Below are 11,189 nucleotides of genomic sequence, written 5' to 3' on the forward strand. Positions count from 1 at the left end.
GCAAGTAAATAAAATGGTTAATAAATAACTGCATTAGATGATGGATTAGATTTTATATCGCGCTTTTCTATTATTAGATACTCAAAGCGCTCACAGAGAAGTGGGAACCCATCATTCATTCACACCTGGTGGTGGTAAGCTACATTTGTAGCCACAGCTGCCCTGGGGTAGACTGACGTCATTAGTCATTAAATTAATAACATTTTCTCTAACTGTGTCATGAAATACATAAATCTGCGGTGGAATAAATTGAAGGATATCACTATATTGGTCATCAAATCAGTGAAATGGCTATTAAATAAATAAATCTGCCGTTAAAATAAGTAAATCTATCATGGATTAAATACAATGCCCGATAATAAAATAAATAAATCAGTCATGGAATGATTAAAATGGTGTATAAATAAATGCATCTCATGAAATAAACGGAATAAAGAAAATGGTAATTTTAATAAATAAAGATCAATTTAATATACAAACCCCGTTTCCATATGAGTTGGGAAATTGTGTTAGATGTGAATATAAACGGAATACAATGATTTGCAAATAATTTTCAACCCATATTCAGTTGAATATGCTACAAAGACAACATATTTGATGTTCAAACTGATAAAAAAAAATTTTTTGTGCAAATAATCATTAACTTTAGAATTTGATGCCAGCAACACGTGACGAAGAAGTTGGGAAAGGTGGCAATAAATACTGATAAAGTTGAGGAATGCTCATCAAACACTTATTAGGAACATCCCAGGTAAATTGGGAACAGGTGGGTGCCATGATTGGGTATAAAAGTAGATTCCATGAAATGCTCAGTCATTCACAAACAAGGATGGGGCGAGGGTCACCACTTTGTCAACAAATGCGTGAATGTAACTCCTAAATAATAGTCAATAATGTTACCTGTTTTGAGCAAATAAATGGCATAAATTCAAGTAAAATGTTTGAAAAATATATCTTTATAACATTCTGAAATTTGTTTGTAATTTTTGTAATAATATATATATATTTTAATTATGCTAAGAAGTAATTTACTCCGATTTAAATTCAAAAGTGTAAATATTCATATTTAAAAAATAGATTGACAGCACTAAACTCAACAATATGACATATAAAATATATTGAGTCTGTTTTTATGTTTATACATATATATGTATGTATGTATATGTGTATATATGTGTGTGTATATGTGTACATACATATACATTTATATAAATGATAAATAAATGGGTTGTACTTGTATAGCGCTTTTCTACCTTCAAGGTACTCAAAGCGCTTTGACACTACTTCCACATTTACCCATTCACACACACATTCACACACTGATGGAGGGAGCTGCCATGCAAGGCGCTAACCAGCACCCATCAGGAGCAAGGGTGAAGTGTCTTGCTCAGGACACAACGGACATGACGAGGTTGGTACTAGGTGGGGATTGAACCAGGGACCCTCGGGTCGCGCACGGCCATTCTTCCACTGCGCCACGCCGTCCCTATACAAACCCCGTTTCCATATGAGTTGGGAAATTGTGTTAGATGTGAATATAAACGGAATACAATGATTTGCAAATCATTTTCAACCCATATTCAGTTGAATATGCTACAAAGACAACATATTTGATGTTCAAACTGATAAAAAAAATTTTTTGTGCAAATAATCATTAACTTTAGAATTTGATGCCAGCAACACGTGACAAAGAAGTTGGGAAAGGTGACGATAAATACTGATAAAGTTGAGGAACGCTCAGCAAACACTTATTTGGAACATCCCACAGGTGAACAGGCAAATTGGGAACAGGTGGGTGCCATGATTGGGTATAAAAACAGCTTCCCAAAAAATGCTCAGTCTTTCACAAGAAAGGATGGGGCGAGGTACACCCCTTTGTCCACAACTGCGTGAGCAAATAGTCAAACAGTTTAAGAACAACGTTTCTCAAAGTGCAATTGCGAGAAATTTAGGGATTTCAACATCTATGGTCCATAATATCATCAAAAGGTTCCGAGAATCTGGAGAAATCACTCCACGTAAGCGGCATGGCCGGAAACCAACATTGAATGACCGTGACCTTCGATCCCTCAGACGGCACTGTATCAAAAACCGACATCAATCTCTAAAGGATATCACCACATGGGCTCTGGAACACTTCAGAAAACCACTGTCACTAAATACAGTTTGTCGCTACATCTGTAAGTGCAAGTTAAAGCTCTACTATGCAAAGCGAAAGCCATTTATCAACAACACCCAGAAACGCCGCCGGCTTCTCTGGGCCCGAGATCATCTAAGATGGACTCATGCAAGGTGGAAAAGTGTTCTGTGGTCTGACGAGTCCACATTTCAAATTGTTTTTGGAAATATTCGACATTGTGTCATCCGGACCAAAGGGGAAGCGAACCATCCAGACTGTTATCGACGCAAAGTTCAAAAGCCAGCATCTGTGATGGTATGGGGGTGCATTAGTGCCCAAGGCATGGGTAACTTACACATCTGTGAAGGCACCATTAATGCTGAAAGGTACATACAGGTTTTGGAACAATATATGCTGCCATCTAAGCGCCGTCTTTTTCATGGACGCCCCTGCTTATTTCAGCAAGCCACATTCAGCACGTGTTACAACAGCGGGTACTTTCCTAGCCCGCCTGCAGTCCAGACCTGTCTCCCATCGAAAATGTGTGGCGCATTATGAAGCGTAAAATACGACAGCGGAGACCCCGGACTGATGAAAGACTGAAGCTCTACATAAAACAAGAATGGGAAAGAATTCCACTTTCAAAGCTTCAACAATTAGTTTCCTCAGTTCCCAAACGTTTATTGAGTGTTATTAAAAGAAAAGGTGATGTAACACAGTGGTGAACATGCCCTTTCCCAACTACTTTGGCACGTGTTGCAGCCATGAAATTCTAAGTTAATTATTATTTGCAAAAGAAAAATACAGTTTATAAGTTTGAACATCAAATATCTTGTCTTTGTAGTGCATTCAATTGAATATGGGTTGAAAAGGATTTGCAAATCATTGTATTCCGTTTATATTTACATCTAACACAATTTCCCAACTTATATGGAAACGGGGTGTCATGACTTGGTCCTGGGTGTTTGCTTTTCCGAGATGCAACGGAAAGTTGGCTCGGGCGAGACGGGAATGTGAGTAAATTTTTTATTTAAAGACTATAAATACAAAACAAGGAAGTAAACAAAAGGCGCGCACAATGGCGGAGAACAAACTATGAAACCAAACACTTGCACAAAGGCAAAAACTATGAACAACAAAAAACACTAACTGTGGCAATAATAAACAAAACTTACTTGGCATGGACAAAAACGGCATGAAAAAGCGCAGCAAGGGTCATAAGTGTGTGGAGAGTATAAATGCGGGGATGTCGTCAGAACGACAAACTGAAAACAATGAACTTAAATACTATAGACATGATTAACAAAAACAGGTGCGTGACTCAAAATGTGAAACAGGTGCGTGACGTGACAGGTGAAAACTAATGGTTGCTATGGTGACAAAACAAAAGTGCACAAAAAGTCCAAAAACCAAAACGAACATGACCAAAACAAAAACATGATCACACAGACATGACAGGGGTTTGCAAATTGAATTCTTTCTCTGTTTAATTCCTTGCTTCTTGTCTTGTTTAATAGATGTCATCAGTGTTTGAACCTGACAATAACTAAAACGGTCAATAAATAAACCAATATCGTAAATAAATCAGTTATGGAACTAAAAATTGTCATCAAATGAATACATGAATCAGTCATAGAATGATTAAAACCCTCAGTAAATAATGAATCTTGTGGAATATATAAATTGCATAATGCAGAATACATACATAAAATACTAATTTCTTCTTTCTTTTTTTTTTTTACACATAACAGTAGCAAATAACTTGAGGCGCTTCCTTTGTGTTTTTTGCACACTTCGCCTCTCTCTGTGTTTGTCGCCTCTCTGCTTTTATTGGTGACTCATGTTGGAGAGTGCATGTGTGTGTGAAAAGGAGACAACAAGCAAGGCGAGACATGCCAGCAGTGTGAAAGCATATGGCGAGCAGATACACTTGACACTCTATGGCAGTTGGTCACATGGGAGAAATGTTCCTTTACAAACAAAATAATAATAATAGGCCGCCCTCCTCGTTCCACTTATTGTATATTTTATTTAATTAAATGGAATGAATATAAAGCCAAATCAATTAAAAAATAAATAGATTATTATCTTTTACTTTACCATTGTTTAAATTATTATTAATTATTATATTACATTTATTAAATTATTTGTTAATTAAATTTGTATATATAATATATTTAGTGATTTATTTCAATACCTTCAGTACAAATTTAATCTCAAATGCATTTAATTATTGTCTTTTGTTAATGATAAATAAGGGAATGGATGGAAAGAGACTATATTTCCTCAAATAGTAGACTCTGCTATACTAGATGCCATGCCCCAATTAATCACTGTGCGCCTCGTCCATTTGAAAAAATAAATGCCTCACATTTTTTTACTTGGCATTTACCCTGGTACTCTCTGCAGTTAAGTAAATAAACACCCACATTGAATTAACTGCCACACCTCAAATACCATAGACAGTGCCTTTTTTCCCCATTCGTACCACAAGTAGATGCCTGAAGTTGTTGATGAATAAATGTCCAATTTAATCACCATGTTAACTAATTAAACACCTCACCTCAAATAGACATCCATTTTTTCACCCCAGATTTACCCTTAATGTGCTCCGTGCAACTTATAAATAAATGCCCCATTCACTTAACTAATTTAACAAGTCACTTCAAATAGACATCAACTATTTTCCACCAACTTTCCCCTTTATAGTAGTTGAGTAGTTAAAGGAGGGATGGATACTATATTTCCTGAAATACTGGCATCCACTCTAGTAGACGCCACGCCCTAATTAATCCTTTTGTTTCCTCCACTCTTACCCTTCACCCTCTGCAGTTGAGCAAATAAATGTTTTCAGCTACTGTAGATGGGTGAATGGACTTGTTGCCATGCCCTAATGAATCCCTGCATATACTTGAATCAGTAAACACCTCATCTCGAATACACATTCCCTTTTTTCACCATCTTTGCTCTCAATAGATACCTGGTACTCTCTGTAGTTGAGTAAATAAAAGAGAACGATACTATATTCCCTGAAATACCGGCATCCACTGTAACAGATGCCACACCCTAATTATTCCCTGTCTTTTCTGCACTCTTACCCTTTACTCTTGAGCAAATAAATACCCTCATCCACTTGAACTTGATAAACACCTCACCTCAAATAGACATTTCCTTTTTTCCACCAGCTTTACCCCAAATAAATGCCATGTAGTTGAGTAAATAACGGTGGGAGCGATACTATATTTCCTGAAATACCAGCATCCACTGTAATAGACGCCACACCCTAATTATTCCCTGTCTTTTCTGCACTCTTACCCTTTACTCTTGAGCAAATAAATGCCCTCATCCACTTGAACTTGATAAACACCTCACCTCAAATAGACATTTCCTTTTTTCCACCAGCTTTACCCCAAATAAATGCCATGTAGTTGAGTAAATAATGGTGAGAGCGATACTATATTTCCTGAAATACCGACATCCACTGTAATAGACGCCACACCCTGATTAATCCCTTTCTTTTCTTCACTCTTACCCTTTACCCTCTGCAGTTTAGCAAATAAATGCCCTCTGCTACTATAGATGGATGTGGTATTTTCCCTTTTTTCACCATTTTTGATTTCAAAAGATACCTGGTACTCTCTGTAGTTGAGTTAATAAAAGAGAACGATACTATATTCCCTGTAATACTGGCATCCACTGTAATAGACGCCACACCCTAATTAATCCGTCTTTTCTTCACTCTTACCCCTAACCTGAAAAAAGACGCCTGGTACTCTCTGCAGTTGAGTAGACAAACACAGCTGTCATTACATAAGGAAACAGGGTTTTTCTTGACACTTTAGAACACTGTTGAAGCGCACGATCTGAAATTTGTGTCAAAGCGCCCCCCCCCCGCCACCTTATTTATATAATATTATAAATTCATACTCCGCAGAGCCGCTCCCGCGAGTGACAAAGCCGTGGAAGAGAGCGAGGGAGTGAAGGATGGAGATTTGGAGCGACAGGGGAGGTCCAGCGGTGATGAAAGTGAGTCTTTCCCCGAGCCGCTCCCGACTTATCTCCACACACACACACACACACACACACACACACACACACACACACACACACACACACACACACACATACACACACACACACACAATGGCGACTTTACATTTCCGTCCTCAGTCCAGACTGACAGGAGGGAGGCTTTAAATTCTTGATGAAATTGCAATTAAAAGAAAAGGAAGCCAGCCTGCGGCGGCGTGTGCGACACAAGAAGAAACAAGGACGTGCGGAGGAAATACATGAAAAGTTAATTTTGCACCGTTGGCTTTTTTTTTCTTTCTCCTCCTCCTCCCTGTGTCATCACATATAACCTTCCACTGAAGAGTGGAGAGGCGATACACTTAAACAGGGACATAAAAATGTTGCTTTTCTGCAGTCATAATTAGCCACAATATTCTACACTCAGGCTACGTGCAGCTAAATGAAAGCAAAAGTGGATGTTGGGGGCCCAATTTCACCCTTGAGGAGGATGCAGCTTTAATTATTTTATCATATTATGGCCTTAATGCTGCCACTCGCTGCACCCTGGAAAGCCGTTCACCACCCAGGCAATGCACGTTTCTACATGCCTTTGCATTTTTACACCAAAGCTGCATTCTCCTTACACAGCACAGGTGGTAGTCTAAGCCAGTGGTTCTCAAATGGGGGTACGCGTACCCCTGGGGGTACTTGAAGGTATGCCAAGGGGTACGTGAGATTTTTTTTTAAATGTCTGTCAAAAAGAACTGTGAAAAGAAATGCAACAATGCAATATTCAGTGTTGACAGCTAGATTTTTTGTGGACATCATTGGCGTTGTTAGGCATATTTTAGGGGGGCTCAAGTCCCCCTAAAATATTCTTAAGCCCCCCTAAATAATTTGGTGTTTTTTTACAAATACATGCCGACATAGTCATTATAATATTAAATAAATAATCATATAACCTGTTATTATTCACTCAGTTTCCCCTCACTTCGTAGCGTAAGGTAGAGAGCCCCTTTAGTGCGTCGGTATCCAATCCATTCCACTTGTTCATATAGAAAATGCCCACATCACTCAAATTCCAGTCCACATTTTCTCTGCGACCTTGCTTGCGGTCCTGCAGGAGTACGAAGCACATTATCTTCCTTTACAATGAGTGAAGCTGCACAAAACCTTGTGTGTGCAATTGTAAATAATTTAGTTTTTAAGTTTTGTGTTTCTTGTAGAATCTATATAAAGTAATATACATTAGCCTATTGTTAAAATAATGAAAAAAACATCATTAAATATATTTGTTTTATTGTATTGTTACATTAATAGCTGTTGTATTATTATAGGATGGCTTGTTAAACATTTCATAGGATTTTCAGAGGGAGGAAAAACCAAGACATTTAATATAAAATGTAAAATTAATAAATACATAAAAAGAAAAAGAAAAAAAATGGTTAAAGGTCATCGTCCCGGGGAGCATTTCATTTCGTCCCGTGCATTTAAAAAAAATAATAATAATAACAATGAATAATTTCTAAGTCTTTGTTTGCCGTTTGTGAAGTTTTGTGCTTGCGCGTAACGTTTGCTCGCATCCGGTGCATCTCCTGGGGGCTAAGCCCCCCTGTCCTTAAAAGCTAGTGACGCCCCTGGTGGACATGTTCCATAAATATTGATGTTAAAGATTTGTTTTTTTGTGAAAAAATGTTTCGAATTAAGTTCATGAATCCAGATGGATCTCTATTACAATCCCCAAAGAGGGCACTTTAAGTTGATGATTACTTCTATGTGTAGACATCTTTATTTATAATTGAATCACTTGTTTATTTTTCAACAAGTTTTTAGTTATTTTTATTAGGGATGTCCGATAATGGCTTTTTGCCGATATCCGATATTCCGATATTGTCCAACTCTTTAATTACCGATACTGATATCAACCGATATATCATACTTGCCAACATTGGCGTTGTTAGGCCTATTTTAGGGGGGCTCAAGCCCCCCTAAAATATTCTTAAGCCCCCCTAAATAATTTGGTGTTGTTTTTTTTTTTTTTACAAATACATGCCGACATAGTCATTATAAAGTGGCCCGAATATGAGTTTAAATAAATAATCATATAACCTGTTATTATTCACTCGGTTTCCCCTCACTTCGTAGCGTAAGATAGAGCAGTGTTTTTCAACCACTGTGCCGTGGCACACTAGTGTGCCGTGAGATACAGTCTGGTGTGCCGTGGGAGGTTACCTAATTTCACCTATTTGGGTTAAAAATATTTTTTGCAAGCCAGTAATTATAGTCTGCAAATTATATGTTGTTGTTGAGTGTCGGTGCTGTCTACCGCTCGACAGAGTAACCGTGTAATACTCTTCCATATCAGTAGGTGGCAGCAGGTAGCTAAATGTTTTGTAGATGTCGGAAACAGCGGGAGGCAGCGTGCGGTAAAATTGTGTCTAATGCTTAAACCAAAAATAAACAAAAGTTGAGTGTTCCTAAGAAAAGGCATTGAAGCTTAGGGAAGGCTATGCAGAACGAAACTAAAACTGAACTGGCTATAAAGTAAACAAAAACAGAATGCTGGACGACAGCAAAAACTTACTGTGGAGCAAAGACGGCGTCCACAATGTACATCCGAACATGACGTGACAATCAACAATGTCCCCACAAAGAAGAATAAAAACAACTGAAATATTCTTGATTGCTGAAAACAAAGTGATGCGGGAAATATCGCTCAAAGGAAGACATGAAACTGCTACAGGAAAATACCAAAAAAAGAGAAAAAGCCACCAAAATAGGAGCGCAAGACAAGAACTAAAACACTACACACAGGAGCACAACCAAAACACTCCAAATAAGTCACGGTGTGATGTGACAGGTGACAGTACACCTACTTTGAGACAAGAGCTATAGTGACACATGCTTGGTTATGGTTTAAAGTCATGTCCAACAATTGCGACGATGACTTTTTACTCTGAACTGAGTTAATGATTTCTGCTGGTGGTGTGCCTCCGTATTTTTTCAACGCAAAAAATGTGCCTTGGCTCAAAAAAGGTTGAAAAACACTGCTGTAGAGAGCCTCTTCAGTGTGTCGGTATCCAATCCATTCCACTTGTTCATATAGAAAATGCCCACATCACTCAAATTCCAGTCCGCATTTTCTCTGCGACCTTGCTTGCGGTCCTGCAGGTGTACGAAGCACATTATCTTCCTTTACAATGAGTGAAGCGGCACAAAACCTTGTGTGCGCAATTGTAAATAATTTAGTTTTTAAGTTTTGTGTTTCTTGTAGAATCTATATAAAGTAATATACATTAGCCTATTGTTAAAATAATGAAAAAAACATCATTAAATATATTTGTTTTATTGTATTGTTACATTAATAGCTGTTGTATTATTATAGGATGGCTTGTTAAACATTTCATAGGATTTTCAGAGGGAGGAAAAACCAAGACATTTAATATAAAATGTAAAATTAATAAATACATAAAAAGAAAAAGAAAAAAAATGGTTAAAGGTCATCGTCCCGGGGAGCATTTCATTTCGTCCCGTGCATTTAAAAAAAATAATAATAATAACAATGAATAATTTCTAAGTCTTTGTTTGCCGTTTGTGAAGTTTTGTGCTTGCGCGTAACGTTTGCTCGCATCCTGTGCATCTCCTGGGGGCTAAGCCTCCCCTGTCCTTAAAAGCTAGTGACGCCCCTGGTGGACATGTTCCATAAATATTGATGTTAAAGATTTCTTTTTTTGTGAAAAAATGTTTAGAATTAAGTTCATGAATCCAGATGGATCTCTATTACAATCCACAAAGAGGGCACTTTAAGTTGATGATTACTTCTATGTGTAGAAATCCATCCATCCATTTTCTACCGCTTATTCCCTTTGGGGTCGCGGGGGGCGCTGGAGCCTATCTCAGCTACAATCGGGCGGAAGGCGGGGTACACCCTGGACAAGTCGCCACCTCATCGCAGGGCCAACACAGATAGACAAGACAACATTCACACACTAGGGCCAATTTAGTGTTGCCAATCAACTTATCCCCAGGTGCATGTCTTTGGAGGTGGGAGGAAGCCGGAGTACCCGGAGGGAACCCACGCAGTCACGGGGAGAACATGCAAACTCCACACAGAAAGATCCCGAGCCCGGGATTGAACCCAAGACTACTCAGGACCTTCGTATTGTGAGGCAGATGCACTAACCCCTCTGCCACCGTGAAGCCCTGTGTAGAAATCTTTATTTATAATTGAATCACTTGTTTATTTTTCAACAAGTTTTTAGTTATTTTTATTAGGGATGTCCGATAATGGCTTTTTGCCGATATCCGATATTCCGATATTGTCCAACTCTTTAATTACCGATACTGATATCAACCGATATATCATACTTGCCAACCTTGAGACCTCCGATTTCGGGAGGTGGGGGGGGCTAAGAGGGGAGGAGTATATTGACAGCTAGAATTCACCAAGTCAAGTATTTCATATATATATATATATATATATATATATACACATACATATACATATATTTACATATATATATATATATATATATATATATATATATATATATATATATATATATATATATATATATATATATATATATATATATATACATATATATGTATATATATATATATATATATATACATATATATATATATATTTATATATATATATATATACATATATATATATATATATATATATATATATATATACATATATATATATATATATATATATATATATATATATATATATATATATATATATATATATATATATATATATATATATCCTGAAAATATGCAAACAAAACTGTGTTTAGATAATTGATACTTCAAACTTGCATAAATAAAACTTAAGGAATATAACATAACTTGGCTTCTGAGAGCTTCAAAATGTAATGAATAAAATGCTAAAGTTGTTGATAAACAAGCAATTATTTTAATAATTAAATATGGTCATTTTAAATGAATTATTATGATCATTTAAAATTAATGATTTCAAATATGTTTATTTTAATGTATAATTCTATGGCTGGATGTAATAAGGAGTCAGAAAAAATACAAA

The sequence above is a fragment of the Nerophis lumbriciformis genome, linkage group LG32 (assembly GCF_033978685.3).
Source record: "Nerophis lumbriciformis linkage group LG32, RoL_Nlum_v2.1, whole genome shotgun sequence".
Classification (NCBI taxonomy): domain Eukaryota; kingdom Metazoa; phylum Chordata; class Actinopteri; order Syngnathiformes; family Syngnathidae; genus Nerophis; species Nerophis lumbriciformis.